General features: G+C 40.3%; 1 long non-coding RNA gene across 1 annotated transcript in view; it reads right to left on the reverse strand.

The window, feature by feature from the left end:
• The window catches only part of LOC144050432 (uncharacterized), a 76915-nt gene that overhangs the window by 9438 nt on the left and 42591 nt on the right, over nt 1–24886 (reverse strand). Inside the window, exon 4 of the long non-coding RNA XR_013293845.1 lies at nt 12122–12217. This is a non-coding gene — a long non-coding RNA (uncharacterized LOC144050432). The remainder of the gene's footprint in view (nt 1–12121; nt 12218–24886) is intronic.

A 24886-nucleotide genomic window follows, 5' to 3' on the forward strand; every position in this document is an offset into this window, starting at 1 on the left:
GCGGCAACTGCGGCGGCAACCTTCCCGTATTGTACGTCCTTCTCTCTGCCATATGCATTTATATGCCCGAATATGACTTTCTCCATCTGCTTCTCCCATTTATAGCGCAAGAAGGCTAGATTTGTTTGTTCTGTATGGAAGTTTTTTGGGGGAAACCACACTCTGATGAGCATCCTGCCTGAAACGTTTAATTGTGGTGCATGCTGCATTTTGTGCAAAAAAAGGTTTTGCCCTCTCCAACAAAACGTGTTTATTCCAAAACCCTCCACATGTTGACTAGAGATTGCTTTCACGCAAACGTTTTGCAGCATAAAGATAGCAATTTAAGTATTTTGAAACTGTGATACTATTTATACTTGGCATGGGAAGGCATGGGTGTTTAATCTTATGTAAACAGAAGTCAAATTAATGACATCAATCAAGTGAATGAAAGGAAAAAGCGCTCACAACAATAAACAAATGGATATGACACCAAAAACCAACTAAGTGAGAGTTAGTACACATGGGAGGCTATATAGGAGCTGATTGAATAAAAAAAAAAAAAGAATAAGAGAAAATGTTTCCAAAATTCAAAAATACAGTACGTAAACTACCAACGGAAAAATGAAAACTAAAATTCAAAAAACAATTTTATTTACGAAATAAAATAAAAAAACAAAAACTAACTGAAACTACATTTCTTGTTTACAAAACTAACTATAATTTTAGCGAAAACGTCCAGCGTTTTAGTCTTTGGTAATTAATTTAATATATGAGCCTTTGGGGATGATTTTAAATATATTTATTTATATTAACCGGAATAAAGACGTTTGAAAGTGTGTCACACAGAAGTGACGTCATCTAACAGCAGCCAATAAAAAAGCAACTTCAGATGACGTCGCTCCTAGGCGACAAATTTGCCTGCTGGCTCCAAAGGCTCGGCTCGCCTGCTTTTTCATTTAACTCAACCGAAATGCAACACTAGGTAAGAAATGTGTTACCTTTTTCATTTTACAATGCTGTTTATTATATATTGAGCACAAGTAATACACATTTTAAAAACAAAAACTAATACTGAAACTAACTGAAACTAAACTAAAACTAAGCATTTAAAAAAAAAACTAAAACAATTTTTTATTTTTATTTTGTCTCACTCAAAAACAAAGATGACGTGATCTAATCTGTGATGAGATTATTTGTTGTCATGAATAAGATCTTAAATCAGGAGTTTTTTGTATGTACTATTTGTAGAGCAGTAGCTAACTGTCACTAACCAAAGTATAAAGTCCTAAAAACTGTAAAAAATAAATAAATAAATAAATAAATTATGGAAAAACAATTATAGGCCAGAAATATAAAACAATCAAAAGAAAAACAGTAAGTATACCGTGTGTGCTGCGTGATAACGTATTTTTACACTGCAACCACAAACTGTTGTATATCTGTGCTGTAAAGTAAAGACCCCCTGTACTTTATGTGGTGTACAGTATGGAAGTTAACGAAACCACAACTGTCAGCTCACCCTGTGATGAATGCCCAATGTGCTCGTTATATCATTTTAATGTCAGTCGTGACTAGTTTGGGAAAAATTATAGAGAAAATATATGTTTTTATGATCTTTCAAACATACAATTACAATATTGAGCTCAGATAGGTCCAACGCCGTGATTGGGAGCTGGCAACTCACGCCACGCCACTGCTGCTTTTACTAGGTTGTTGTCGTGTAAATGTGCCCTAAAACAGCAAAAGCCAACTCCAAGGAATCCAAACCAAACACTACTCAAAAGTCTAAAAGTGAAAGCAGCGCATGAACATGAGAGCCATAATTCAAAGTCCCAAAACAAGCAGAACACAATCGGGACCTTGGCACAAAAGCGCAGCAACAGGTTTAATGACTGCGCCGTTAACCTCACCTGAACTTTAATGGCTCATTGTTGCCCCCCCCCCCCCTTTCCCCACTTTCCGTCACTTTTTCTTAAGACAGACAATACTTTGAATGCACGGGAAGATGCTTCAGCCATAAATCGCATTGAGGGAGGCTAAATATTGACTGCCTGATCCCACACTGGCGTCTCTTGTGACCAGGAGGGACCTTTGTCTTATTCTCTGCCGGCGTGCGATTGTAATTGAATTGTAAACAACACCCACCATGTTATTATTTACTGCCTCGGTTTGACGTGTTAGCCATACAATACGCCGCTCATCTATAAGTCATGACGCTCGGGAAGAAAAAAGTGGGTTACAAAAAAGAAAAATGTGGTGTGCTTTATGAATGGCCACGAAATCTGTGAATGATAACGACCATTAATATGTCCATTGAGCGTGGCCGCATTCATGCCACATATCAAATCCCCTTTGAATGAGATCAGTTCCCTCCTGTCAGAGCCCATTAGATCCGTCCCACAGTCCCAGTGGCCAGCTGACAGGGGAGAAACCCGAGCTGTGACCTATAGCAGCATTAGCATTAGAAAATGAGCAATCAGCTGGAATGAAGCGCAAGAAGAGGGTGGGAGGGAGCAGGATGGAGGAAGGGGAGCGGCCTCGGCAAAATGGATCTTGAAGTTATTTCCAAAATGAACTATATCACCAGAAGAAAGCAATTGGTCGTATTAGTCGTAAAAGTCAACAAATTGGTAATTAAATTGGTGGTATCACCCATACTAGTATTCAAGTTATACTGTATGTAACCGCTCAAATATTTTTGGGGGATGAATTACCCAGTTGAGGTGGCTCGGGCATCTGGTTCGGATGCCTCCTGGACGCCTCCCTGGGGAGGTGTTCCGGGCATGTCCTACCGGCGGGAGGGCCTTGGGACGACTCAGGACACGCTGAAGAGACTACGTCTCTCGGCTGGCCTGGGAACGCCTTGGGATCCCGACGGAGGAGCTGGCTGAAGTGGCTGGGGAGAGGGAAGCCTGGGCTTTCCTGCTAAAGCTGCTGCCCCGCGACCCGACCCCGGATAAGCGGAATTGAAGACGGAACGGAACGGAACATTACCGCATCTCAATCAGGTACATGATATCATGTATCATGTGTCACATTTACTAGGTTAAATTAGCTACTAGGCAATCAATGATATGGTGCAGAACTACACTGTACTATAGTTTTGTTTTGTACCACTCCAAATTCCAACCGCAATAGTAGAATTTTTTTTAAATTATTACCTCTCTGACAGTGTCAATCAAAAATTAGAATTACGTGATTTCCACACACAATGACTCATCTCAAAAGCTAACCAATGAGGAGGCTGTTTCTTAAACAGAAACCAATGGGAGTCATCAATGTCGACCGATTGAACGAATTTACAGATTATTTTAAAATGTAAGCAGTACGGTGGAAGATGGGAAAACAAGATCGCAGAGAGAGGAATAATATGTCCCGACTGAGCGAATGGAACTGAGGGCGATTTTAAAATGCTAGCGGGATGCTTCATACAAGTTCAGAAAGTCAATACGATGCGTAAAAGGCAAAGTCATTTCATCAACAAAAACTGAACAAAAATAATTTCATCAACACACATTTTTCACCGGACTGAAACTAGCACAGATTAGACTAAAACCTTCATTAATCAACAATAACTGGGACTAAATCAGTATGCATTTTCGTCAACTAATGAAGACGAGACGAAAATGTACTTCACTTAATAAAAACTGCACTAAAAACTATGGACATTTTAGTTCACGAACAAAAACGAGACGAAAATTATATGATTTTGTAAAATCTTGTCTCTGCTAATCTATCACTGCGGCACTGTCATGTGACACACTGTGACACACCCCTTTTCAAATCTGCAGCTAGCGAGTGCAACATACACAAACACATGGAACAGACAGGAGGTAAAACCACCGTGAAAGGTTAAAAAAAAGAAGAGTAATCTGTATAGTGTAACGTAACATTAACCCAACGGCTATAACTTTCTAACAATAATTTTAATCCGACCGCTAACTAATGCTGGCTAATTTACTAGCTCATAGCATGGCACCATAGTAACCACTTGTTGATATACTGTAATTGTGTGTGAAGATGTTTTTTTATCAAAAAAATGAGACAACATTTTATGTGAAATAGTTTTAGATTGGAAATGTTTAACATAATCTGCTGACAAAAAAAACACAGGGGTTAAATGATTGTCCTGACTATAACTAGACTAAAATGTTTTTTCTAACTAAAATTAGACGATTAAAGTTACATTTTCTTGGACTAAAATGCTGGATTTATAGATGACTAAAAGTTGACAAAATAAAAACGGGATGAGGTTGACTAACTATGATAAAAAAAAACAAGCGTGATTGAAACTGGACTAAAACTGAGACTAAATTTAAAAATGGTGGATAAAATGAACACGAATTGTAACAAGGGCTCCACTCCTGATCAGGAATAATATTAACAACACTATTAATAATGCCCTCAACAACACAAAGTGATAGTAAAGTAATGCTATTACTGTCAACGCAGTCAACTCATGAGTCACTGACCAAATGTTGAAATATGTACTAGTTAGCATATACAAATACGGTAATTCCAATGGAATTGAGAGTCCTTGACGGAAGTTACAATGCGTTCTTCCGAATCAAAATGTCTGCGGCCCTCGACTGCGGCCTCTTTTCCGACTGCACGCGGAAAATTGCGCGGAACCTCTTTGACTTTGCGAAATAATTGAGTTAAAACACTCGATAAAACATTAATTAGTTTAGCGGTCTGGAGCAGATAACATAGATAAACCCCTATGTAATTCATATTGATTAGAATATGCACATTGAGCGCGGGCTCTTAAGACAAGTTTTCCTTATTAAATGGACACAAAGCCCAGGTCATTATTCCTGCAAAGAGAGATCGCTTTAGATTTTATCTATTCACATAAAAAGCTTTGATTGGATTTCTTTCTTAGGAAGCCGTGCAATCTATTTTATTCAGGTTTGATTGTATTACCTCTTAATTAGTTTGTATATTGAGTAGAACAGGGCGTATTGATTCCGAGGTGCATTCATTTGCATTGCAAAAATCCCCCTTTAATCCAATATAATCTCATCCTTACTCAAACACAGAAGAGTGCATCAAAGAGTTTCTCTTTTCCTGATTCTTCGGAGATCCTTCCGCGGGTTACTAGAACCTCGCAAAACAACGCTTACATTTGTCCGCTGATTTCAAATGGCTGTAGGCCCAAATCGGAACCTGATATGGGCGATGCCGTTTACATGGCGGAAGGACTCGCGAGAACCCGTCCATGAGATCAGCATGCACAAAGTACATTTAAAAGGACCTGCAAGAAGATCGCCACTTTTGGAAATTTGGAGACCGCCTTCTTACCCTGATCGGACGTGTGAAAAGCGCATACCCTTCACTCATAGTTGTGCCTCAGCCAGGTTGCTTTTAAAAATATATTACAAATTATTTAAAAAAAAAAATTAGAATTTGGTCAATTGATTGATTTTTAAATGGTTTCATATTTAGGAATGAACTACATCTACCAGAAATGTTCGCGGAACTCACAATTGTCTGGAATTTGTCCAAATGAACCCCAATAGACAGATGAGCGACACTAAAAGGCCAAGCTTCTTTTTTTAATTCTTTTTTTTTAGCTTGTGCTATCCAATGAGAGTGGAAGATGGTGTCAAAGTTTAAAGCAACACTAAATAGCTTTTAATTTATGTTGATTGTGGCGAGCCCCATATGGACAAAAGCGGTAATGTTATGCCTGAAGGAAGACCACATTTCCCATGAAGACAAGCGCATTGTGTCGTTTTTTTGTTGTTGTGTGAAATCTGGGCCAATGCTGATTCTTGACTGTCCACTTATCCGGGTAGCTTCTCTTTTCCTTTTGTCTCCTCAGACAAAACTTTTCAGTGGTTTTGCAACTTCTGGAAAGCAGTAATCGTGCATCGACATTCAAATTGACTTCCATCTTTGTAACAAATTGGGAAAGAGGGAAGTGACGTATGCCATAAAGCACATTTGTAGTTTTTTTGTGGGGCAGTGTTCCTACCATCCTCCTTAAAGTTGCTTAGTGCCAGTAAAAAATTATACCGATACAGCCATGGCAAAGCTACCATTCTACTAGTTTTAAGTCGATGTTTCATCAGAAAAGTTATAAAAATATTTTATTAAGGCTGAAAAGTTCCTTAGTGCTACTTTAATAATCATTTTGAGGCTTTACCATGCCCATGAAACATAAATACACTAATTCCAATTAGCTTCACAATTCAGAGGTTGGGGATCGAATCCGAGCGGGCTTTGTTTGAGTACTAAGGCTTCCATAGTCCAAAAATATAAATTATCCTCATGTGTAAATATGTATGTGAATTGTTTGCCTAGACGTGTCCTGTGATAGGCTAGGTGATCAGTTCAGGGTGGCCAAAGTCAGCTGGGATAGATTCCAGCTAACCTAGCATTCATCCATAACGTAAGGATGAATAGAAATGTTGCTTAAAAGTGTTGGTTTGGCCAGAACACAGATTGTCACAGAACAGATTGTTGTGGAACTTTGAGTGACCGCTGTGTATTTCACGTGGTGAATCACATGCAGCGTGCAGTGAATGTGCAGTATTTTCCCGTGGACTTCCATTTGGAGGCATTTCTGGGAATGATTGGCACCAGTAGGCGTTTCGCCGTGTAAATCCGCTGTTGAACCCCCCGGCCGTGCTAGCCGGCGGGGGGTCGCGTCATGTCCGAATCGTCAATCGGAGGTGTCAACAAACCACCCGCCACCCTGGCGCGCAGCAGCAGGCCTCACAATGCTCTCTAATTAACCTCACCTGAACTTTAATGGCCCACCTCCGGGACCGCCCGCCCGCCCGGCTGCGTTGAAATGACTATCACTGTCGCGGCGCTGAGAGGGGTGAGTTCCGCCTTGACAAGCGAGAGACGAGCAATACACAAGCACGACATGATGTCTGACTTTTAGGGGGTGAAGTTGGGTGGGGCCAGATGGTTACGGCATACAAAACAAAAAAAGAAAAACGAAATGATGAAATGAAAACATGTTTAAAATAGGGGTGTCAAAATGTGTGTGTTAATTTTGAGTTAAAGTTCCTTTAATATTTTAAAGGTCTGATTTAATGACCGCCCCTTTTTTGGAAAGCCTGTACTAGAGGAATTCCAGTCGCAATTTAGCAAACACGTAGATGTCAAAATTTAGCAGTAATAAACTTAATATTATGCATATAATTTGTGGAGTCTGGGGTCATTTTAAAAATGTGTAGAATTTCACAAGTTACTTTATGTTAAAGATTAGATAGCTCTTAATATGAAAAGAAAAATGCAGAGCTGCAACCAATGTCTTACAAGTGGCAGAAAAATGACCAACACAAATCAATATCACACGGGTTTTTTTTTACGGTACAGTACATCTTTTTAATTTTAACTCATTTAGATTAACATTTTATTCCACTACAAGAGTATGGAAACTTAGGGGAAAAAATATTGTACATTTTATTGTACATTTAGAATAGATATAAAATGTGTGATTAATCCGGAGTTAACTATTGAAGTCATGTGATTAATTGTGATTAAAAAAAAATGGAATTGCCTAGTTTAAAATCATATTGTAGAATATAGAAATTGATTATACCAACATCATGTTGGATTTAGATGTGTATATTGAACAAAATAAATAAATACAAATCACTCCATTACTGCCACCTAGAGGACTGGAGTGTCATGACAATGCTTATAGTCACTTGTGAGGACGTAAATCATTAGCTTTGGCTTTCTGGATTCAACGACAACATTCTTGTGTATGCAGAGTTGAACAAAGACTAAATCCATGGTCACATGTAAACCATGTATCAGATCATATTCATTAAATGACGAGGAGTCCAAGGTCTGTGTTTAAAGCCAGCTGCACTGTCTGACGGTGTGTGCGCCACCTCGCTAGCCGTGAAACAACAGCTGCGCGCTGCCCATCCGACATGTTTGCCACTTTGTACGTGTGCATTTCAACTCTGATCTCAAGCCCGTCTGATCCCAGAGCTTTGCTGGCTGGATTTTTGGATGCGTCCGCAGAGTCTGAAGTCATCCTGGCTAATGCGCCCAGGCAGGTTTTTCGGCCGAGGATGTTCTCACCATGTGTTGGGAGTGAGTGCACGTGTGTGTGCGGGTGTGTGCATACGTGCGTGTGTTCATGTGGTGAGTCACAGCCACCCTATGTGGGATCAAACACTCGTATCTGGCTCTGGCTTTATAATCAAGTCTGATGTTTTATCATCAAAATGCTGCTTGGTCTGAATGTCGATATGGGCCGTCTGTGCACTGTTAGCCGGTTTCCTTTACTTAGAAACAAAAGATAATTGTTCAGTGCAATGTTAAGCAAAGTGAACATAAAATAAGGTGACCAAACATCCGCTTTTTGCCCAGACATCTACTTTTTTTTTTTACATCCTGTTTTTATAAGTCCATGAAAATGTCCGCTTTTTATTGTGCGGAGGCGGTGTGCACCATGTCGTTACCGCGACAGGTAGAACACAGACTGCTCGATCAACCGGGGTGTAGGGGGGAAAATGGAGGGTTTTGTATGCGTATTATTATTATTACTATACAGTATATTAAAAATAAAAAAAAAAGTTGCCCTGCGATTGGCTGGCAACCAGTTCAGGGTGTACCCTGCCTCAGAGGTGGCAAATCCAGGTCCAGAAAGTAAAAACCTTGTCACAGTTTGGCTTTAGCCCCTGATCCTAGCTAGCTAGCTCCCTAAAAAGGTAAACAAGCAGCTAGCTAAAAGGTAAACAAGCACCATGGGAGCTAGCTAAAAGGTAAACAAGCATCATATGGGAGCTAGCTAAAAGGTAAACAAGCATCATGGGAGCTAGCTAGGGAGCTATCTAGCTAACACGGGGAGCTAAAGCCAAACTGTGGCAGGGTTTTTACTTTACTGATTTGCCACCTCTGCCCCGCCTACTGCCAGAAGCTGACTGGGACCGGCTCCGCACACCCGCGACCCTTGTGAGGATTAAGCTGTTAAGAAAATGGATGGATGGATTAAAAAAGTTTTTAAAAAAAAATAAAGAACAAGTAGGTCAGCTTTTTACGTACCTCATGTCTTGAGCGTTCAAATAAGGCCCCGAGCTATGTTGGCAGCCTGGAAGTTTAACTTACTGGTAACACTCTGCGCTCCCAAACCAGAAACATGGTAATGGTGTGGGTTTAGCTACTAACAATGGTTTGACTAACACATTTTGGTGGACATGTGTATCATAACAGGACACATGAAAACGTCTTACAGACGAATGCTTAAAACTGAACATGAAGTCAGCCATTTTGAGCAAATTTCAGAGACTACACTTAGACAAACACCTACTGGAAATTCTAGACAGATAAATGCAAAATTGTCAGGTTTATTTCTTTTTCCACTAACGATGATATAATATTTGAATTTCGTGGTGTTTGTTAAATGTAATAACTACTTCAGAGAAACAAAGCCAGTGGTATGTGACCAAGGCAGTTGACTCTAGTACACAAACACACGCACACACTCGCTGGCTGCCACAATATCCTAAGAGCTGCTATCTGTCTGCTGCTTGCATGAAGGATAAAGAGACAGGATGTGGGGCAGGGGGGGTGTCAGGGGGGGCTCGGCCCTTCGACTGAATGCGCCTCAATGGGGCTTATTTTCATTAGAGCCAAACAAATGTGTCACCCCAATCATCACATGGCTGATTTTATCCTTCTGTTACTGTAGCTCCACAAGCATTTCCTTTTGTGAGCGCTCGCTCCTGATAATCCCGGCCGGACAAAAGCGGCCATGTGCCTCCGCACAGCTCCATGACCAAAAGTCGTTTCCATTACATACTTTGCCCGTGATATCATACATAATGGAAGAGCGCTCGTAAGCATTTTTGTTTGTGAAGTCATTCCCGGTCGTGTTGACATAACGCGTGGCCAAACGCTGAGGTTAACTCCAGCGTATTGTATTGCACGTGTGTCGAGTTCCACTTTAAATCAAGAAGTATATATGAAAGTGAACTTTTTAATTGATTTATTTGAGGAGTGTAAGTGAATACGCTCGCGGTGCTCTGTGGGGGGATGAAGCCCATTTTTTTCCAAACAAGACAAACTGCACTATAAGAGGCCGATAGCAGCTTTACTGAACCGAACCGCCGTAAAAATGACTGGGTATCTTTTTTTTCCACTTTGCCTTGTGAAAACATCATTATACAATGATAGTTTTTTATTATTTTTATTTTAACAAGTTGGCTTTTAAAAAGGCAGACTCCCAAAAGTCCAACACAATACATACCAAAATTATTTTTTTCCTCAAATAATAACAAAAATATATAGTAATAAATCATCTACAGGGTTAAACTGTGGCAAACATAAAACTTTTATTACCTATAACCGCAACCTTTTAAGTAACATTTTTGAAAATCAAAATATGGTCCTAGGTCAAACTGCAGTCACTTTAAAAAACAATATTAGCTGTACTTGCAATGAGTTAAGTAGATCACAATAGATGACAACTACAATAGCTTGATAAAAGGGCACGTCATTGGTCCAAACAAAGACACATTTATGAGCTTTACATGCTATTTATATGGAGAGACATCCCCCATTCATACTCAGCAATCAATGGCATCTCTATGTAAACAAATGGGATGATTATTTTCCAGTTTATGATGAGTCACATCAGCAGCAGAATGGAAGTTTTTTCACCATGGCTGTATTTTTTGTTTTGTTTTTTACTCAGTGTTTAATAGCTACAATCATTCATCTGAAATGTCTTAGCTTTGTGGACGGTTTTGTTCCAAACCCAAAATACATTTAGAAATGTTTTGCATTCATCTGAATAACAACAACTAGCAATTTCATCGTAATACCATTAATTGCAACTGATTTGATTCAAAGCCTTGGGCCTCACGTGACACATGGCTCAGCCAGTTTCAAGAGGCCGTCAAGCGAACGCTTCGTCGCAGCCATAAGGAATATTGCACCGCCGTGTACGCAAGATATCAAAGCGCCAAAGTGTCATCTGGGAAACATCTTAAAAGTATTTTCGGCAGCGTGTGAAACTCAAACGCTAACGGCTTCCTGCAAAAAGTCATCGACAGAGCGATGAGTGTGCAGCAGTAAAGGTTTCGATATTAACAGGCCACAAGAAGGTGTGAGCATAGACGGTCTTATATTAACTCATTACCTGCCATTGACGGCTCTAGACGTCAAAAATTCATTTGAACTATTTCTATTAGTTTAACATTTTTTTCCACTTTTGTTAAAAAGAGTATGAAAACCTAGGGGGGGGGGGGAATATTGTACGTTTAGACCGGATATAAAATTAATTAATCGTGAGTTAACTATTGAAGTCATGCGATTAATTACAATTAAAACTAAAACTAAACTAATTAATTGTAATTTATGATTAATCACAAATTTTATATCCGGTCTAAATGTACAATAAAAACTTTTTTCAAAGTTTTCATACTCTTGTTAACAAAAGTAGAAAAAATGTTAAACTAATAGAAATAGTTCAAATGAATTTTTGGCGTCTAAAGCCGTCAATGGCAGTGAATGAGTTAAAAATATATTTGGTGCACCAAACTACAATGCTTTCTCTTACTGTCTGATGTGCTTTGTTTTGCTCCAAAAGTTATAAAGTTGTGTGAACAGAGTCAAGTGATTTTAGGTAGGTTTTATGTCCCCCCTCCTCCTTTTAAAAAATAAAAGTGGGTATTTTGGAGACATGCTTCTCTTTTTGGTCATTTCTTTCTCAAATGTTTGGCAGTATTTGAGGCATAACGCGCAACTGTGCATCCATCAAGAGTCACCAGAAATGTAGAAGCTCCTGTCATCAAAACTGTCACACAAAGCCACACGCATTTAGTGCACAAGGCAAGCGCAGTATTTGTCACTGTTACTGAAAAGTGTGTGTGCGCGCGCGTGTGTGCCAAAATGCCTAATGCGAAGCAGAGGCTGCTATTGGCTAATGATTTACCAGAAAAGTGTTTTTTCCATGTGCAAACACAGTCCAGTGGATGCTAACAGCTTACACTTGGTGTGCCTCGCTCTGGACACTGCAGTATTACTTTACTCCACAGTCTCCATTTGACTACAGTGCTCCTGTTTCTCCCTGCCCTTAATCTCTTGTTGAATAATTGCAGCCACATTTATGATACAATCACAAATGACAAAAACACACAAACTCACGTTAGCTTACCATAAATTGGCGTGACTTCACCTTGGACTCTGCAGTATTATGCTCCATAGTCTCTGTTTGGCTGAAGCCCTCCATTTTCTCACTGCCCTTAATCTCCTGGTGAATAAAACCACAGTTTAGTTGTAACATTTCAGGATATATGGTTGAAATGATTAAAAAAAATAAAAACTCGCTAGGGTTAGTTTGCTATTCTTTAGCTCTGAATGCTACAATAATATAGCCCACAGTCTCCACACACTGCTCTTAATCTCCTGTTGAATAACAATGCCAGCTCATTCTGCCAGAAGTGTCGAACATAAACACATATGTTAATATGACACAGTGTAATAGCGATTTGTGCCTCATAGTTCTGAGGTTGAGGGTTCAAATCTGGTCTTAAATAGTCCAAAAAGACAGAAATATGATATTATAGGAATATCATGATGCTGCATAAATGTGATGAGGTTTAATCTCACACACACAAAAGCAGCTGCTGTGTTAAAATGACGATATTTTGTGTGTGTGTTTGTGTGTTTATGTGTGTACCCAGGCCACAAATAAAGACTCCCACAGACCCCCTCAAAGACACACATAGTTATTCGGGTCGTTGGCATTCCTCCTGGTGTCTGAGAAAGTGGAAACAGCGTGCCGCTTAGTGCCAGTCCTCGCCACCTATATGCGACGCGCCCAATGGCTCCACATATTTAAACACAGCTATTGTAAAAATGGCCCTCTTCCTGTTGTTGTTGTTTTGCTCGAGACTTGATTTTATTCAAGCCCCGGGAAGTGGAATCATTTCAATGCAGATGTTTTGCAGTGTAAACAGCCTTGGCAATCTGGGGGGAAGTCTGAAAGGAAGGCATCAGCGACGTGTGGAGATGGCGTTCCAGAAGTGGAAAATCTTCCCGGGTGGCAATGCTTGGGCGTCATTCCCATTTTAATTACCACTCTTAAAAAAAAGAGAGAAAAAAAAGAACCCTGGCTCTAGCTTGACATTATCCTAAAAACCTGCAGATTAAATTAAATGTAGTTAATAAAAGATTCAAAATGGGCGGGGGGTGGGGTGGGGTGGGGGGGTTGTCTAGTTAGTCTGTGTGGTCACTGCCAGAATTCAGCAAGCATTTATAGCACAAGGAGCCACATTTGGTAACTCAAACTCAAATCGAGCCATAAAGAGGAGTCAAAATGGATGCCACTCACCTCACTAAGGCAGGACGACCACAGAGAGACAGACATTGATATAGATCAGTGATTCTTAACCATGCTTGGGCCGTGAGCGCCAGCTAGTGGGCCACAAAATGATTGAAACTTTGCGCTGCGGCCGAGGAGAGCCTATGTTGTCAGTTAAATACCAATGAGCTGTTGCTGTTTAGCATCCTGCCACTAGATGGCGAGACGGCGTCACACTGTTATTCACCTGAACATATAAGTCAAGTAGAAGAAGAAGCCTAACAGTAAAAATGATGAATAAGTATTTGAACTCGATTAGAAATCTATACAATGGAACCTCAAGTTCCTAACTAACCTTTTGACAAAATTTTCAAGTTATGTACAAAATTTTATGCAAAATCTGCGTCTAGTTACATACATGTTTTGTTATGCGAACGGTCTCAGCATGGTTGTGCGGATGGATCAGTGTTGTGCTTCTCGTGTGATTAGAGGGTTAAAAAAATTTACATTTTATATTTTTATATATAGGATTTATACATATTATCAATTTCACCTTAGATTAAGACAATATTTTTTAATAAGTGGGAAAAATTGACATAATACTGTGATTTTTTAAAAAGACTTATTAGCCTGTGCAGAAAACTTGTGTGCAACTCATTCAAAAACGTTTTCTGTTTTTTTTTTTTAGTCAAGGTGTTTTGCTGAAGTTTAAACTGGGATCCAAGGCCATTTTAATGTGTGGAGGTGTTATGGTTAAATCAACAAGCACACCAGCAGCGGCCTAGTGCAAACAGAGCGGCGGGCGCATTTGATTAATGAGCTGACGTGATGCGACCACGGGGGGAGCGAAATAGCTTAGTGCACCTGGTCGTTTACACTGTTTGTCATTCATTTGGGAAAAGAAAAAAACACAGAAAAAAGCAAGGCGAATGGTCAGAGAGAACGCTTCAAATAAATTCTCAGAATTAGCACAATCATTGAGTCCCCGCTAATCTCCCAATAAATAAAAATGCAGGGTACAGGTCATTGCTTCATCGTTCCCACATGGGTCCCCTGAGGCGTCGCCCCTGTCATGTGGTCAAGCGGACGCTAATATAGCTGCATCATGTCGATGTCATACGCCGTGTGCTTTGCTGCTGGTGGTGAAAAGGTCACAAAGCTAGTTGTAAAATGGCGTGAGCGAGGGGGGAGGTATCTGACCTATGGCGGCCCGAGTGCTACTAATGCAATAGCCAGGCCCCGGGGTCCGAGTCCTGCCAATACCGGGCTGATTATAACGAATCAGGTGCCTCTTAACGCAATCATGTGATCAATTTCTCATTGGGCTGAATAAATAACAGGCAAAAGAGGGGAGCTGGGCGTGACCTGCAGCTAACCCTTCGGCCCTCATTATTCATAGCGGGGAGAAATGAGCGTGGCAAGAGCGAAAGACTCAGGTACATTTTGGCTAATCATTAGCGAGGATGCTAAATGTTGAATGAACGTCCTGGGACATATAAGACATCTGGTATGGGATGACAAAAACAACAGGGATATTTCAATCAGTTGGAAGGCCTTGGACAGCTGCATTCCTTGCCATGATATCATTTGTGTGTTTGTGCGTCGGTTTCTTGGTTTAAAAAAAAAAAAAGTGAAAAAACATGGAAATGCAGTAAAGTGGAGACTGGAGTAGGGAACGGCAGCATACAGTAGGTAAGTATGTGTGTATACAATGCTAAATGGCTGTAATGCTTGGTTCAGACCAAACACAAAAATATTGTGTCACCTTGCGTAATGCGCAACAATGCAATCATGTTCTATGCTAATTTAATGAAATATATCAACTACAAGAGTGTAACTGTGATATTCATGTTCCTCATGACACATTAACAACTTATGGAGGGTTTGTTCATTCTCATTTTTAATTTTTTTTATTTTTTGCTATGCATGGCACCTATTATAAAATGATGTACAGCAATAGTCTTTTTTGCCTTATTTGCTGTATTTACTATATTATTTTTTCTTTTCATGTGTATATTATATTACTTTACTAAAAGGAGGCTTTCATATTACTTTCTGTTGAAAATGTCAATGTAGTGGTAGTTTTCAAATAATGATGATTTTTTTATACTGGAATTTATTTATTGTTTTACGTAGCGACTAAAATCAACTATTAAAATTTGTTATATGTTGTCTGTTTCTGTGTTAAGCAAGCTTTCCAATAACCGCAGTCCTCTTGAAAATAGGATAAAGATTAAGAAATTTATGGAAGTTTGAATCACAAGATTCTACAAAAAAAAAAAAGCGCACAATACTTGTCACAGGAAAACTATACTCACGTCACTGGAATCGTTAATAAAAGATTCATTAATTAATTAAAAGATTTATTCTAAAAATGATTAATCTTTGAAATTTTACGCACATACCTACACCACTCGAGCAACATGGTAGGCCAACATTAGCATGTTTGTTTGATTTGTTCATTTTTAGCTATGCATCATCAAAGGTGCTGTGATTTTTTTCAACAGGAAACTGAAGAGAGAAGAGTTTAATACTACCTCATCCACGGCTAAGGCAATGCAATAAGGTAAGCTAATGCTAGCATGTGTGTTTGACTCTACCAGACTATCCTCAGTCAAATGTTACAACGTCACTGCTATTTTATTCAAGAAAAGCCTGAAAGCAGCAAGAAAATTGCGAGTGAAGCCAGCGTAGCCCGCAGAGCATAATCGAGCCGAACCCAGACACAAACAGGGTAAGCTAAGCTAACCATTAGCTCTGACTTTTTGTGTGTGTCATTTATAGCCATTTATCCTGAAATATTACAATTGTGCTTTTGTTAGTTAGTTCGTTAGTTGAGAGGTAAATATTGCTTGAGATGGTACTTGGTGTCATAAGTTTGAGAACCAGTGGTTTTGTATGTTGGATTTATTGGCGTGCCTGTCCCAGTATCTATTTTTTAAATGATACAACACAATTTATAGCAAATTATTAGAGCTACAGCTTGCATGGCTGTTTGAGAGCCACAACCACTTTCAACCAAGCTTTTTAGTTCTGTGCAGTTAAGCCAAGGACATGTGGTTCCATCCTTGGTTCTTAGGGTTCAAAAGTATGTCGTCACGCATACATAACCACCCACAGTACAGTTGTACATCCATGTATATATTAAGGCATCCGTAACAGAGCTGTGCGGGGCTGGATTTCCCTGCATTGTAATGAGAGGCCCAGTGTCTCATAAGTCAGCACACAACACTGTGGTGGCTCTACACGATACCCGGTTAAGGCGACACGGTCATCGCTCTTCATTTATTTACTTGTGGCTTCGTTTTTTTTTCTTTTTGTCCCACTTTGCGCTCCAGCTGACACCCAATATCCAGATCTATTGCTCTTCACTCGCTGGGCCTCTCATCATCTAACTTTAATTAAGTAAATGGATGCTCTTAAATGCCGCTAATTTCACTTCACTAATTGCCAGAGTTTAATTTAGGTTTGATCAAAAGGAACGGTTTAGGTTGTTTGAGGTTGCAAACGCTGGACTTTACTTAAAGGACAAAAATAAGTAGCAAGTAGGACACAATTTTGATCCCCAACTGCATCGGTCACCTTCAGATTTTCTCCAATGCGACAGGAAAGTTAAACTGATTGAACTTACGAGTTATTTTCAGACATGCTAACAAACATGAATGAACTTCTCAGCATGTGTTTGTTGAGAAAGATAAACATTTTATCCAGAAGAGACTGACAGTGGCCTATAAAATAAATTGTCAGGCCAGCACAGGTGCAGGCACAACAAAACGCTAAGCTAATGTTAGCATGCGTTTTTCTGGTAGGGGGAGGGTGGGACATTTTTAGCCACACATAAGTTTATTTAAGAGAAGACAATGGAGTATAATACTCCGAGATCTACAGCTAAGGCTCAGCCACATGCTAACAATCGCATTAGCTTGTGTTTACTTTTCCCATTTCTAGTCATGTATCCTCAATCTTTTAGTCAAAAGGAAACTGTGGGCAGCAAAAAAAACAACCCCCCCTTCAATTTGATATGTCATTACACTTCCTGGGAGTTTGCCAAGTGGAGGACAAAAAGGGGCGGTGTTTTTTTTTAGCACTATTTCCACATGAGAGGATTTTTTCCCAACACCAGTTAGCATTTAAAGACGAGCAACAGGTGGCTGTCGGCCGAGGGAACCTGAGGCGAAGTGGATGCGGAGGTGGAAACGCGTCTATTTGTTTGAGCCTCCTCGCATCTGCGCGCCTCCCCTCCGAGACGGAAGCGACAGCAGGAGATTGTTGGGTTGGTGGTGGGGTGGGGGTGCCTGGGGGGGCTCATGTTTGGAAGAGCGCTGGAAATAGTGCATGGTACTAATTACAGCTGCGTGTTTGCATGGCCACGGCCGCCCTGTGTTTATGTACGGAAGTAACATCATGCGAGGGTCACTTGGAGGGACGTGTTTATCCACGTGGTCCATCCCATAATTCACTCAGTGACCACCTGTGAGATGAAGCCATTATGTCTGTTTTCCTGCGAGGTGGCCTCGGATTATTAATTACATTTGAATTAAGCACAAAAATAATGTGCTGCACCGGGATAGCATTCAAATGTCATCCCACGTTAATCCGAGCAGTGTGGACTATGGCAACAATTTTTAACATCGAGAACAATGCTGTAAACTTGTAGAACCGCAACATTTTACCGTAATCATGTGTGTTATATGTATTTGCAAAATTGAGATTTAGAGCGCATTTCCATGGCCACAAAAACGGCAAGGAAAAAACACAAAAACAGATATACAAGACGACTATGACTACATAAAACTATAACAATGGCAACATTTTCATATTTTGTTAAAAAATGAGATTGCATTTACATTATTTCCTATGGGGAAAAAATGTTTCGGAGATTGAACAGTTCGGACTTTCGAACACTTCGCAGGAACAAATTGTGTTCAAACGTCCCCTACACAATTAACAAAAAAACACCATAAAATTATGTAAACGGTGTACTTAATGCTTTTTTCAATTTTCCAATTTTTTGCTTCATGATAATAAAAATGTCAAGCATTGACAAACAATGTATTGATCGCTCTATAAAGACTAGCTTTTAATTTATGCAGCATAGATTAAAAGTGTGTCAGGGAATCACGCCATGCGGCTCAGATCCTGTAGGGCGGTCGCTCACACTTTTGACTTTATTAAAACAGCAGAAGCCAGGACTCAAATGTAATATATATTCCAATAGAATACCTTTTTTTCCCCTTCTTTTTTTAAGGTATAAAAACACAATGCATTATGCAGACAGTGTTTATTAAATCAATGGAAGAGCCGCAGCTAGAGCGCTTTCAGGGTTGGCCCTGTGAGCTGTCTGATGGTTTCCTAAAATGAAACAGCTGCCAAGTGTGACACATAGTGGGAGAGAGGTCGTATGAAGAGGGGATTTAAAAAAAAAAAATTAAAATAAAAAAATTGAATGAATGAACTATATGTAGGTGTGTCATTATGATGGTGGTACAACTCAAACATCAGCCAAGACAGTTCAGTTAGACACACAACAGCATTGTTGACTCGCTCTACAGTCATTCCAAGCATCGTGCACAATTTATAGCAACAAAACAAGGCGCTACGCGGACCTCGATAAAGGATCACTGCGACAATGGCATAATACTTCAAAAAGCTCTCCAAATAACCTCCAAAGCTATCACGCAGCCCTTTTTTTTTTTCATACTCCGAGCCAAAACAATATCTGTACCGTTATTAACCATACGACCACAAAAAGGCTTGCTGAGCCTTGTGGGTCTATGAAACCCACACACGCACACATTGTTTGGACAAAAAAAAAAAAAATGCAGTGTAAAAGACTTTTTCGCTGAGCTGGTGGAAAATGACAGCGTGATGCTTGTTGTACGTACCTGACCAATGAGAGGAGGCGAGCAGGGTGTGGCGGAGGGGCATCCAGCTGCTTTTTGGAACCGGACTCACACAGTTGACACATTCTCAGTCTTACAGTCTGCTCCAATTGTTTCATATCAGAAGGTGGTTTTTTTTTTCAGCATTGAGTCAGACAGTTTTGAACCAAGCAAAAGGACATTTGTCAAATGTTTTACTACCTGAAAATCACCAGAAATTATCAGGAAAAAGGCAAGTTTTTGTTAATGTTGGCAAATCTTTCAAAAATTTCAGTTCTGTTAAAGTCTTGTTTGGGAAGAAATTGAAGGCTTTATTTAGGGCGAAATATCTTTTACCGCTAGCATCATTCATTATTATTCCAATAATGCATTTATATCAATCTAATCTATAACTGAGTAAACATAGAACGCACACACAAAAAAACTTCTGTCATGTTGGCATGTGAGACGTGCCAACGTTCATCCTCCCTCACCTCCATCCGTATTGGATGAATGAATTCAACATCCATTTCCAGAGCCATACAATGACCCCCCCCCCACCCGTATGAATATTATCAGCATACAGTGACAAATAGCAGTTGTGTTGCAGGCTAAGAGGCGTCATTGTTCCTCCGGGCTGTAAACGCCACGCAGATGTCGCCGCACTGTACAGCCTGCCCGCACTTTGTTTAGAAAATATAAATGTAACGGGCCGATGTCACGGTTTCCCAACAAAGCGCACGTCTATTTTGTGAGCAGACGGCAGCTGGTGTACATGTTTTGCGGGGGAAAATAATATGCAGGCTTTGTATGATGGTTTTCCAGAACACTGTACGGTGATTGTGGATTTGGCCCTTCGGGGTCAGGACTCAACCAGTTGCATCGGTTTTTAATCACATTTTAGGGATTGTCCAGTTAGGACGTCTTGGTTTTTAATGATGCCCAACAGAAGGTCACCAAGGAGGTCAAAGGTCTGTAGATTCTTCTTTGTGCGTTAACCAATTTAATTTCGCAGTTTCAACTTTTATGGTTATGCGTCTGAACAAGAAAGACGTTTCAAAAGCGATACTTCACCAGACAATATGGCCCAAGTTTAAATAAGATTGATATCGTTTTTTAACCCGTTAAGGGCAGGAGCGCGTGTCCGCGCCTCTACCGTAAAAGCCGGGAAAGCCGAGTCGAACCCCATCCGAGGGAAAGCGGATATGTCATTTTGTTTGGACCAATTCTTGGTCTCTTAGCCGATATAATGATTTAAACGTGGGCCTTGTAGCATGTCTTGGAATTTCGAATTAGTGTAACAAGTTGACAGTGACATACTGTTAAGAATTTTTTGTAAACTTTGAGGATGTTGAAAATTTTGAGGGCTTTGTGACGGAACGGATGGCGAATAATTACCACTCAATCCCCCGAGGTTATTACAACTGTGCTCCAGTGTTGAAGGTAAATATATTTGGAGTTATATACCCGCAGATGCGACATTTGTTTGTTGATTTTTTTAATATATATATATATATATATATATATATATATTGAAGGTTTATAATAACAAATTTAGGTTTGTGTGAACGCCACAGGTGTAAGCTCTAAAATGTTTTGAGAATGATGTCTCTATCTGCTTCAAGAGCTGAGATATCAATTTTTTATTTTTTCATTTCCAGGAAAACTTCAGGTTTTCGGCATAGGTTTTAGAGGCCTTTTTTCCCAGGCGCTTTTTGGTCTTAATGGGTTAAAGCTAAGAATATCTCATCTAAACATCTTAAATCTTTTCTTTTTAGAAACCTAAAACTACTCGTTAAGCGGACACATTTGGTTTGACAGGAGACTGAGGGCAGTGGTGGACAAGTGTCAGTGGAGCACAATACGGAAGCATCCAGAGCTAAGGTTAGCATTCATGCTTATTTTGTTCATCTTTCGTATCTTCAAATGCTGCCATGACAAACTAGCGGTTGGAACTCTGACTCATCAAGTACCAGAAAGATTACCGCATGTAACCTGCTTTTTGCTGATGGACAAGCATCAATAGCGGGACCTTAGCATGACAACCGATGCTGAATAATGCAACTCGGGAGTTACGTGTCACCGAAGACGCCCTCTCATCTCTCCGTGACACGCGGCGGAAAGCTTCTCCAGTTTACGTTCGGCCGAGAGGCTCCGTCGTCGTTTCACAATAACACCCCAGCGCTTTGCGTGCCTCCCGACTGTCCTCCTAAAGACTTGGAAAATATGCACGGCGCTCCATTTACGGGCAGTAAAAACAGTCACCCGGACGCCATGCTAACAGACTGTGAAGAGCGGCCGTAAAAGCCGTCTGCGTCATATTCGCTTGCCGGGGCGGCGAGGCTCATTGTCATAACATCCATAGTGGGGTGGGGGTTCGACTCTGCCCGTCACGAGCAGCCGAACATGAAGTAAAACAGCAGGCGGGCTCTCCCCTGCTCGCAGCGGCTGACATGAACTAGCAGGCCCGCACATGGGAAGTGACACCAACAAGCAGGCCCCAGAGAGGAGGAGGATGATGAGCGACTCTCTGCATGCTGCTTGACAAGTGCAGCGGCGCTGCCAACGCTACACACAAATACTGGAAAACACCAAAATGATGTGGCTTCAACGTAGGTTAACAATAGAAAATCCCACAGCAATAGTATATTTCCCACTGAATAAATAAATAAATCACAAATTCAGAGATGTGTTCTTTTTATTGGACATTGCAATGCATTTACCTTCCTGAAGCTATTAAAAGCCTTTTTTTTTCTACAAATAGCATAATGTTATCTAATGCAAATCAGGTATGTCCACATTTTATTTTATTTGATCTTATTGGTAAATGGGATTTTTTTCTTTTGTAAAACCCCAAATCATGCTTTTAATTGCCTCTGGGACAACTGTCCAAAGACCAACAATTGTGTGGTTAAAAGTTACCCCAAAATATAGAGATTAACCAAATGTTGTTAGCGTTATTATTTGAATATTTTATCCAGTTAATATCTTTATATGTTTAAAAAAAAAAAATGCAGATAAATGCATTTTATTGGACAAAACAAATAAATGTTTCTTACTTCACCTATTACATTGCTTTTTGCTATTAAAACAACACTATTATTATTGGTCAGTAACAATAAATACATCTTTTTTTTAAGCAAGCTACTTTTTTTTATCCAATTGTTTTATGGTTTGATAAACAAGAAAATAGGGAGGTACACTTTCCATTGCATAGCCACCATAATTTATGTTTGTCTCAGCCCCACTATTTGAAACTTTATTTATTTTATTTTTATTTTTTTTTACCTGCCACAATCAGTATAAATATCCATGTACCTGATCTGAATCCATTATTCACCTGTTTGTGCGAGCGGGATCAGGTTAAGAGTGCTGAGCCATGTTAAACCGCCGCTGCAACCAAGCATGCATCATGTCCACGCATTAATAGCAGGCGAGCACGCCATCATTATTAGCGCCATACGTGCCCAAGCTGCACTTCGGCGGCCGCTCTAATGGCTAAGCGGTCAGGGGTGATTTATCTGATAAACTGCTTTTTGTGTTAGGCGGGGACTGAGACGACTTGGGTTTAGCCTCCTCGGCTGTAATGTGCTTCATAAAGAGGAAAACAAATGGCCGCCTCAGGAGGAGGGGAAGATGTAGCTTGTTTATTTGTGTAGGGGTAGGGCGGGGTGCGCTTGAGGTCAAATCGAATCCTCTTGTGCAGTGGTTTTCAAATTGCGGTCTATATATATTTATATATATATATATATATATATATATGCGCCCATTTTTTATGAGATGTACTCAGAGATCTAAAACTTACACAATATCACCATATCTCTCAAATATTGTTCACAAACCAGTTTAAATCTGTGATAGTGAGCACTTTTCCTTTGCCGAGATAATTCATTCAACCTCACAGGTGTGCCATATCAAGATGCTGATTAGACACCATGATTAGTGGGGTCCGAGAAAACCAGTCCGATTTCACAAAACTGCACCAACAAAAGGTCTACAGGCATCTATTCTAAAATATAAAGTGTAATCATATGTTCGAAATTGTTACCTAAATGTGACTTTATTCCTTTGTTAAAATTTGACTTGACTTATATTGAGATTTTTTCTGGGGGAAAATACAACTTTATTCTGGTAAGATTACACATCCCAAAAAAATACATCTTCCTTCCTGTAAACATTATAGTCTTAAATGTATTTCTTAAGAAAATCTGAATTAGATTGTACTTCTCTAAAAAATATGAATTTGTCATAACAATGACTTTTTGTTCTTTTAAATAAGCAACTTTTTAACTCCTATAGCATTTATGGGTACACATACAGTAGTATTATTTAATTGGTGCTAGAATTTGTGATGGGAGGGTCCTTGAATATTTTTTTTTTACCCCAACCCAAAAAGTTTGAACCCGTATTTTTGTGCCTTCAGGTGTGTGTGTGTGTGTGTGTGTGTGTGTGTGTGTTTGGGGGCGGCAGCGGTGAGCACAGGAAACGCCTGACGTTATAACTCTTCCGTCACCTGCCTTCTGCCGCGTAAGGCATTACTCAGGATGCGCCGCAAATTGCAGCCCGGCATCCATTATTCCCTTTCAGGGTTAATATTGATGTAGATATCATTCCTTTCCGCGCTTGTCATTTATTTGAAATACTCCACGCGACGAGTAGTCCGCTGCTGCCGTGAATCAAATCAATTGATGGAGCAGTTAGCCGCGCAGGCCCACCCCCCCCCCCCCCCCCGCCACGGCCGCCCGGGAGCAGCCGAGCGAGCATGAAATATTATGGAGATTGTTCCATAAAGTGATCTCTTCATCATCATTTGTCTGCAGCCTGGGTGATCCGATCCCCCCCCCGCCCACCACCACCGAAAACACACTCCCCTCTCCAACCGCTGTGCTCCTCGCGGGCGCCAGCTGTCATAACTAAATCAGCCGGATAATGCAGTTGTGTGAACACTTACACCGAGACCCCATGCTCCCTATGACACGGCAAGCTCGAGACCGGTGGACCATATCCGACACACTACATCATTTGACATGTGAGTTTTTTCTCTTTTCTCCCTATTTTATAATGTATAGTTTTTTTTAATGGCTCTTTGCTGACCAATAAAAAGCATCCATCCATATCCTGGCTGACTTTAGGACACCCTGTACTGGTTGTCAGCCAATCACAAGGCACATAGGGGCGGCATGGCTCACTGGTAGAGTGGTTGTCTCCCAACCCAGAGGATGTGGGTTCGATCCTATGCCAATGTGACCATGTCGAAGTATCCTTGAGGAGGACCCTCAGTTGCTCCTGATGCTGCATCATCATTAAGTGAATAAGTAGTCGAATGTAAAGCGCTTTGAGGTGGAAAAGCGCTGTATAAATGAAGTAACATTTACATAGACAACCACACACACTCATGCTCCTGACAGTGTTGGCTACACTGCATCTAAACTACGAGTGTGCAATTCTGATTTAATGCTTACAACAAAGACACCAAATTGTCAATCAATGTGAATGTGTTCGTCTATAGGTGCCCTGTGATTTAACTGGCGACCACTTCTGGAGGTCTCCCATACCTCCCACAAATAGACTCCAGCTCCAGGACAAATATTCAAACAAACAGGAGGATGAATCAGAGTTTGGACATTTCCGACTTCCTAGTTGATTTGAACGCAGCACTGTGTAGTTTGAAAAAAAAACATACATAGCCTACTGATGTTTCTCATCTTGAAATGGACCACGTCAGGTCTTTGGTTCTTTACTCCCCGGCAGTAGG

Source organism: Vanacampus margaritifer, chromosome 4 (assembly GCF_051991255.1).
Source record: "Vanacampus margaritifer isolate UIUO_Vmar chromosome 4, RoL_Vmar_1.0, whole genome shotgun sequence".
NCBI lineage: Eukaryota > Metazoa > Chordata > Actinopteri > Syngnathiformes > Syngnathidae > Vanacampus > Vanacampus margaritifer.